The 9969-nt window shown below is 29.7% G+C and overlaps 1 protein-coding gene across 1 annotated transcript in view; it reads left to right on the forward strand.

Annotated features, from left to right (window-relative positions):
• LOC106689880 (Krueppel-like factor 6) overlaps window positions 1–9969 on the forward strand; it is a gene marked incomplete at its 5' end in the record, with an annotated part of 173218 nt that overhangs the window by 64848 nt on the left and 98401 nt on the right.

Consider the following 9969-nt stretch of genomic DNA (forward strand, 5'->3'; position numbering starts at 1 on the left):
TCTACCAAGGGGACAGTGCTTTGCCACCTCCCAGGTCTTGTTGGAGGGGCGATGGAGAGGCTCTCTAAAGAGCGAGTTGGCACAGGGCTTCAACCCATCAAAAGATTTGATGTGCCTTCGGCCTATATACTCCGTCACAGAGGGAAGCTGGAGTTCCTGGTGAATGGTGGTGTTTCTAACCCTCTGTAAAGTTGTTCCACGGACGCTCTGCAGCTTTTCAAGCGTGGTTTGGTAGAGGTGTCGCAGCAGGGGTGCATCATAGAGTAGAGTCGGTCGGATTATAGCCTTGTAGATTTGCAGCTTCAGCCTTAGTGAGAGTTGCTAGGATATCAGGAGATGGAAGAGCCTGTAGCTCTTCTGGCGGGCCAGCTTAGGTCTCTCCCGAAATCTCGTGATTGGAGAAGGTGAGGTGCCTATCCAGTGTGCCGCCCAGGTAGAGAATGGAGTTGGAAATTCGCTGGTCGACTTCATCCACTTTGAAGGTGGTAGGCAGTGGCTTCTTTCCTTTTTGGAACGACCAAAAAAAAATGTATTAAATATTTTTAAAAATTTATTTAATACTTTTTTTTCTTTAGGTCACAACGATTTTTTGAACTTTGCGAGAACAAGTTAAATTTCCTTTATAACAATTATCTGTAAATATAATAATATATGTATCTATAATTGTCAAATGGCTTTAGAGTTGATCGTTATCATAAAAATAGTACACTAATACGCAAAGTCTGGTGAATTTTATTCGATTTGTGGACAGTTATTAGAAAACCATGTCGTAACCAGAACTCAATATTATCAGACACAATATTGCATTAACGTCATTCTATTATCACGTTTTCCCATTGTTTTTATGTTTGTTATTATTCAATTGGTAAGATACTGTCTCAAACCAACTTTAAGATCATAAAGTATAATTTGTGTTAAATAAACCAAATATAATGCTGCATATTTAATATATAACAATTATTTATTTCGTGTTCTTATTATTCCAATGGTAAGGTTCTGTTTCCATCAATTTTAAAATCATAAAGTATAATTTATGTTAAATACATAAATTATAATAGTACAAATAATATATAATAATTATGTATGTTGTATGCCGTATAAGTATATATAAAATAATTTTTTTTTATATCTCCCATAAAATCTAAAACTAGCAATTCGAGAGTGGTTTGATGGTTTGTAACACAAAGGAAGTTATGAATAAATAACATTTAACTCACATAATAATACAACACTGTTGCTTGAGATTTTCTACTACTCATTTATTGCACAAATTAAATCATGAAGTAATAATAATTAAATAAAATACTTTTTTTCTAATATAAACTAATTGTTAATCCAAATCAATTAATCAAAGTTTATATAGATTTTTTCTCAAGCTAAATGGAAAAAACTCTTAATTCGCTAGCTTTTGTAAAGGTTTGAGATTTATTTGTTATCAAAATATTTCTCGAAAATAGTTGTTTGAATGAAAAGAAATAATCATTTTAGAAAAGTAAACGGCAATTTAGAGCTAATAAAAGTCGAAATAAAACGAAGAAGTTTTGCTATAATACCTAAATCTCAATAATTAATCATAATTTTTATTTAAAGATCCTTTTTTTTTCAAATATTTTTTTTTAACAAAAATAAATTTCAGTTAATGAAAAAACATTTTTTAACAAAATAATATTAAGAGATCTACTTAAAAACAATAGTTATATTGGCATGTCTCTTTTTTTATTTAACAATTAATCTTTCAAAGTCATCCAAACTCAAATTTTAATTTAACAGTAAATTTCCGTGGATTTAGTTTTTTTATTACAAAAAGTTACACCCGTGTGCTTTAAAGTTTAATTCGTGAACAAAAAAAAAAATAAAAAAATTTTTATCTAAAAAATCATCCCCTATGGGACTTTTATTTCAAACAAATATAAATCGTAATTTGACGAATATTTTTTATAAAAATTTATAAATTACCCATTAATTATAACTTTTATTTAAATATTTACTTTTTAATTTCTTTTTATAAAAAAAAAATAACTTTTAGTTTTTAATTTGGTTCGACAATCACTACATCTTCAAATGTTATGATACGGCTCCGGCATTCATGAGTGGAAGTCAACAAAGAAATGCTAGTTAAATATTCTCGATAATAATAGAGCCTCTGAAATGCAGAAGCATTACCATTACTATAAATGCCGGGGTATTCAGTCAGTTATGTGCATCTGCTGCTATCGTTTGGAAAGCTCCATTATATATAAACGAGAACATGGCTGAAGGGCAAGGGAGCGTTTTGTAATTCAATTTTCTTCAGAGGGGCTACACATAAGACTCGGGGTATTCAAACATTTAATAGTAAGCAACCCGGTTGCCTAGGGGGAGTTAGCTCGTTTAGTTCATCAAACCAAGCAAATATTCTATTTTCGGAATCAGCTTATTCCTTCTCAATATTAGGTCTCAACTATTCACCAAGAAATCCTAGGTAATGCAATAAATCATGTCAAATTGGGCATATGAATTTAATATTAATATAGTTTAATTATTAACAAATAAAATAAAACCTCCTAACACTCAATACAAAATTAAACGATATTTATAATTTAAGTTAATATAACAAACGGCACCTGAATCAAAAATATTTATTATCAAACATAATAATCAATATTTAATTAAATATTTTGTAGTAAAATAATAGTTCAATAATAGTTTTTACTTAACAAAATGTAATAAAAAATTAAAACTTAAAATTATAACAAAAATTATACATGAATACATGAATGAAATATAAACGGATACAAAATAATTTAAACGATAATAATTAAATAGTAAATATTACTAGTAAATGTATTTATTTCACAAGTACATTTTCACTGTATTTACGAAAAATACAGATAAAGGTTCTCTGTTTTAGAGATTTTATACCTAAACATGTTCAGTAGAAAAATATGAAATCGTTTAATTAAAAAAAAAACTTATTGAAAAGTTGTGATTTTCCTTAAAGAGTAAGTGATTTTCTTTTAATTGTATTGTTTGTAAAGTTACTGGAAATATATTTAGTGAAATAAGCCATCAGTATAACTTAATTAGAAACATAAGGGGAAAAATATATTATAAGAATAATCATTAATATGAACATTACGCAGAAAAGTCATAAATAGAATAATTTTGATTTCAAGTGGATTCAATATGAAATAATCTAAAGCACCGTAAGTAATGAATATCCAAAGAATCAAACCAACTTCCTAACGATTGAAATCAGAACTTTATTTAATATTAAAATATTCATTGGACGTATCATTATTTAGTTTGCGAAATATATTTCTAGTTTAAATTGACATTTATAAGCATTGTTATTAATAACTAAATATAAATTCAAAATAAAATGTAAGAATTTTCACATTATTTAATCCTTGAATCTTTATAATAATGTTGGAGATGTATTTTCAACAGCCTCTGAATTAGTGCTCTTCGACACTACTATCAAAAACTTTTCATGATTGCTTGTGTATACTGTACACACAAGCAATCATGAAAAGTTTTTGTTAGGGGGCCCAATGCCGCACAAAATAATTTCAATGCCACCCCCGTGAGAATCAAACTAAGGGATGTTTGAGTCCCGTCTGGCGCTCCAAGCCCAATCGCCCTCGATACAGCTTTACGTCAATAATTGATTAACTAATTGAACACGGTCCAATTATCACTTTTCTAATTTCATCGAAGCGTTTGTAGCCCAGCGGGAAAAAGGATGGCAACTATACCTCAAACATTCTACTGTAAAAAAAAAATTCTCCTTCAACAAATCATTATTATTTACCATCAAATTTTAATTCCTTCGTGGCTAAAAAAGAAAAAAAAGTTGCAATCCACGAATCGACGGATGGATTTATAAATTACGGCATAAATCATTAATTAAATGTCATTAATAATTAATAATTATTCAGTACTCAAATAAAAATTAAAATGTGATAACTAATTCTAATTACTGCATCATTATCATTTTTGATATATTTTGTAATTTGTTAATATGATATATATGAATAAATAAATATCAAGTAACTGATATAAATGATTAATTATTTATAAGCATTGAAATCATAGAAGTATTTTTTTTAAAGTTACACAACTCTTCATCTATAAATTAAAAGTATCTCCAAAAAATATATTAATTGAAGAATTAATATTCATTATTTTAATTTTATTATTTTTTTCTTTATATTTTTTAAAAAATATCGATTAATTAAAACATAATATTCATATTATTACTCAAATAGTAATATTTTGTACTATTTTTATTTGAGCCAACATTTCGCTCCACGTTGCAGGGCTTCATCAGTGCTGTTTTGACGGAATTCAAAGTCAGAGTCAAACTACTTTCAATGCATGTTTACCAAACGCTTTCGAAACCATTATGGTTCTGAAAACTGTAGATGTTGATTATTTGTGGAGTTTACGGCTTTAACAAAACACGAAAAGTAAATATTGAATGAGCATGAGCAGCAGAAGTCAGTAACTGAGATCGTATTTTTTCCACATTTTGTTAACAGGATTGATAAAAAGTAATTAAGTGTTTATTAATGCTTTTAAACCACTGATGCAGAGAGAAAAAAATTTCAGTGCCACAAAAGCGAATTCTCTTACACCAAATCAATTAATATACAAATTTAAACTTGCCCAAAGTAATTTGAATTTTTTTTTAATATTGTACATAATAAGATCATATGATATAAAATAAGGCTCAGGATTAAATTTCAGAAAAAGATTGGTCATAGGATCTTGGAAAATTTAAACAAAAAACCTATTAAAACAAAAAATTTAATTTCCAGCAAGACATTATGCATTACGTAAACTTTATGCTATAAAAAACTTGACGAAGGCGAACGGAGCTATTATATTTATGGTCCATCAAAATGGTGAAGTTAAAAATAAAATACTGAGATAATGAAGATTATTTTAGAACAGAACTATAATAAATAAATAGTTTTAATATATTTTTCTTTTAGAGTCGCTTATTAAAAACACTACCAGAGCGATTTATTATGTTGAATGTAGATTCAAAATGAATGATTTTAATAATTTGTCCAATTAACGAAATAAAACTTACTAAACACTGATCAAGTACAATAGACGAGGAGAGGATTCTGGGCCTTCTTATATATTCTTCTTATATTCGTCTTATATATAAGGATACATACATAAGGATACCAAAAATAATAAGAATAAAGATTTAACAATACTAAGTTTTAATATCATTGTTGTCCATTGGAGAAGGTTAGTGACTGCTGATACATATTCAAAAACACTGAGTCTACACTTCCTATTATAATAGCTGTTACATAAGTACCAAATAAATATAGAGAAATAAGCAAAATAAAATAATTATATTGTAATCGATTAAATACAATTCACATGCCTATAATAATTTTTTAATGTGACTAGAGAATCAGAAATTAAATACGGAAAAATCAAAATTCAGAAAATTAGTCTACAGTTCCATGCACTGCAGATACTTGGTCGCCATAGAACCGGACATATACGGAGGCCGCTGAAAAAGGTCCAATTATACCTCGACCATGAGAGGACTGTTTACAGAAGAGGGGCTGCCGATGACTGGATATTACTCTCCAGAGAAGCTTTATTGGAGTTGGAGAGACGTGAGGTGAGGTTCTCTCATATAGACACCTCTCGGCTATAACGCTTCAAGACAATGGTTGCGTGCTTTCTTCCGCTACCAGATGCCGCCCTTCCGGTATTGGTTTCGCCCCTTGGAAATTATTTATCGCTTCAAAAGAGCCGCTATTCCCCCACAAGATATTGCACATACATCATAACTTGAATTAATATGTTGCAGAAACCATTGGAAGAACGCAGTGTTGTCTCGTATCGTATCTCCACTGTTCCATGCAGTTGTACTTCGTAGATAATGCGTGTAATATTTAGGTATAAAATCATTTGGAAGAATCAATAATTGACCTCAAATATTAGCCTAGTCTTGTTGTTATTTTTTTGATTGGAATGATTGGAAACCAGCATTTAATTTGGATCTGTTTCATATACTTGAAAGGTTGGTAAACATGTACATCCGAAATGGTAAAATAAAAAGGAACAACTACAAAAAAAATTGTTTTCTAACTTTACAAAAAGGTTTGTACAACAAGCTTTTTATAGAACTCGAAATATTTTAAGCTGTTTCTCTCTATGTAGATGCTGAAACCCTAACAGGTATCATAATATAATAGTAGAGGAGCCATCAAAAAGATGGTTTCAATAATTAAGTAAAAAAATACAACATTCTATTTAACTAATCTTATATAACAATAGTTGTGCAAACCTAATTAATTCCAATAACAGAAGTAATAAACCGTATTATTGAAGGATATAACCTCCTAAAATACAAAATTAAATACAGCTAAGACACTTTTTTTTTTGTTTTTGAAAATCCAACCAAATTTGAAACACCAGGTAAAGGATTCACAATATTACGTAAGCGAATAATGAACTAAGTAGTGCAGCGAAAGCTGGCAACGCTGCAGGAGTCTTAAATTACGCTTTACACCAATATTTTGTATTTTTCTAAAACTGTATATTACCGTCAATATACCAATATTTTGTTCTGATACTTACTTAGCATTTATTAATCTATTTATAAGGTTTGCCGCTCAGATTTATTTATTCATCATCAACTATAAAAAATATTCGAACTAAACCAATTCTAAAATTAATCCAAATAGCTTGATCCCTTAATTCAACAATTTAATGCAGGATCGGGAAGGGATCTCCAGCGCTATCCAAATAGTTATTAACGATTGGTGAGTTGAGCGAGGAAAGATTTAAATTAGTTTTAATCCTGGAGCTAATAAGGAGCGGGGAGCGGTTCGTTTTAATTAAACTGAAGAAGAGATCTAATTATCCATGGCCAACATTGCGGCTCAGTTATGGAACAATAACTCCACTCTCGGCTCTCGCCTCTCCATCTGCCGCCCTAAACAGCTACTGTCGGCTAACTTGTACCTGGATTATTAAAAACAAATCCCCTTCTTCTTTCTTTCAGAATAAATCCGTCTTGGAGAAGTAATCACGGACACTGAATCTCGACTTTAAAAAGAAAGAAAAAACTGTAAAAAAGGGCGATTTCCTATTATTTCTAGAACTTGAAAGAGAATTTTAAAAAGTTTTAATTAAATTGAATATTTTAATCGATATAATTAATACTATTGTAGCTTGATTATTTATTAAAATTATGATTAAATAAACTCGCCTATAATTATGACTTGATCCAACACTACCCAAAACTTTCTCATCATATGAATAAAAAATATTTCCTATGGAAACGCGAGTCCAATGGTGGCGGTGATAGTGACAATAATTCTGAAACATATCCTAGCCACTATGGTAAAGTAATTTAATATTTGCTGTAGGATTTCCTTGATAGTTTTACTCATGTATGACTAATATCATCGCCATGGGACTTCCACTTAATAGAACATAAAGGAGGAGAAAGTTGAACAGTATCTAGGAGAGTAAAAAAATAAAATATTTTGTTTCTTTTATAAATAATCATAAAGACTTAGTGAACCCAAAGTTCGATGTCAATACTACAAATCACAGTTTACAAGCATCTGTGATGATTATCTAAACTCAAATCCACTAGATTAGTAGTAGTTCTCACGCAGTCCTACCACCTTCGTTTCGGTCTACTCCTAGGACGCTTGCTCGTTAGTTTAGTCTTAATTATTATTTTAGAGATCTGTTCGTTACTAAGCACTGCAAATTTACTTCATTTGCCGCAATGCTGGCAATTACATAACCGGATGCAGTTCACTTGATTCGGCGTTGCGCAGTCTTAAAAATTTTCCTGTTAATTTACCTTTCGTCTGGATATCTTACAGAATACTTGATTATCACAAATATTAAACCACGCAGTCCGCCCATATTTAGTTCTAACTATAATATGTAACCCGTCTTTTCTTGGTGTAAACCACGTCCTTGCTTGTTTTGAAATGTTCATATTATATAAAAAAGGTTATTTCTTATTACCAGAAAATATGTACAATCCCACAGTTTCATCTACTTATTTTCTATCAAATGCAGTAAATATTGAAGGAAATAAAAAGGAATTGCTGTCGCTTTTGGGATTACTGTCGTACTACAGGGTTTACTAGCGGTACATAAGTAGGAAAAACATACTAATGCACTTAACAACTAAAGATTATAAACAATAAATATTGAATTTATACGAATAATAAATTCAATATTTATTGTTTATATACTCTAAAATTTACAATCGTTAACCGTACAGATTCTACTGCTACTGCAAACACACCCGCATTCAATTATACTATTAATCAATTCCGCTAGGACTCAAAGGAGCAATTATCAATAATTAATTTATCTACGTAAAATACAGGAATTATTGCGAAACGCAAGGTGTAATTTGCTCATGATTAAATTATTGACAAAGGGCTTGGAATTAATGTAACAGAAACTTGGGAACTCAGAGACAGGGCGAAATTAATTAAATCACAATGACTAAATCAGCCGCCATCTCCTTTTGTCCAGGTGCCTGTTAGATCTGAATCAATTGGAGATTCCATGACACCTCTATTCCATTTTGTATATTTAATCATATCAGTGGAGTGATAGTGGAAGTAGGGCTGTCGCGCATGCTTAGGTAGTTTATAGTTTTACCAACTATCAGGAAAATGCTAATTTATTACAACTGAAAACGTTAGGTGGCAGCTATAGAATCCACCTACTTGGGCGTAGTGCTTTTAGATACTTCTACCTAAGTCAAAAAGGTTCTTCCAGGTTTCACGAAATAATAACATTCTACCAACAAACAAACAACCGAATCCTATTCTGAAGTTTTTATTTTTTTTATTTTTATGTAATCGCAAACTATATTTCTCATTACAAACAAACACTTTATAGAGAAGAAAAAAAATATAAACATTGATAAATCGTATAGCTTTCAATACTGAAGGTATAATAAACTATTAAAAGAAATAAATTGAAATTGAAAATAATCATAAATTATTAATGAAAACATTTGGGTGGGGTGTTCCTCTATAAAAAACAGAACAGCCACGGAAACACGAATAATTTTATTTTCAAATTCAGTTTACAAATTAGTACTCACAAAACTTCTTCGTTATTCTCTGTTACTTTTTACTACTTAACATGTTAGACATAATTGTTTCAAAATATTTTAACATTCAAACCGTGTACTATTCATCCATAGTACTACTATTATCTTCGGCGATATATTTTTGAATTTGAAAATATATCTCCTTCAGTTCATCACTTATTACTTCTACTGATAATGAGGGATGATTAAATATTTGTAAAAACAAATATTGTAAAATTAATGATGCCACGACGCAAAATGCCTAATCACAATAGCAACTTTGTTTTTGTTGTCAGACTTTTTCAATGAGGATAAAACATCAGATATTAAAGATCGTTTAAATTTCCTTTGATATAACGGAATAATTATCGTTTAGAAGAAAATGGTAAGGAAGTGTTAAATCGATGAAGTGGTGTAAAAAAGTGGAACTTTCAGTAAGCACATTTTAACCTGTGACCTACCTTGATAACATGATTTTAGTTTGTTCAACTTCTCTTTCTTGAGCTAAATATTTAAACATAAGATACTATAACTTCAAATTTCATATTACAGCATTTTCACTTACTATTTATTGTTTTTCATACATCTTAAATTGTAGAGCTAAAAACAAAATCAATAATGAATATCACTATGACAACTTTATTTTTAAACAAAAATATTATTCACTCTGTTTATTTTTAATTATAAATTATTTTAGCGACACTTACTCAAAATGTTTTCAAAAAGAATACATATAAATATTTAAGGTGTATATCTCAGGAATTTATTCCGTAAAAGAAAAACCCAAAATGTATTGTAAAGGTGCTAAACGATGAGCTATAAAGTTCTTAAAGTTCAATACTTCCTGAGATACAGTTTTTAATATA

Source organism: Halyomorpha halys, unplaced genomic scaffold (genome assembly GCF_000696795.3).
Source record: "Halyomorpha halys isolate HHAL.00 unplaced genomic scaffold, Hhal_1.1 Scaffold47.1, whole genome shotgun sequence".
NCBI classification, from domain to species: Eukaryota; Metazoa; Arthropoda; class Insecta; order Hemiptera; family Pentatomidae; genus Halyomorpha; species Halyomorpha halys.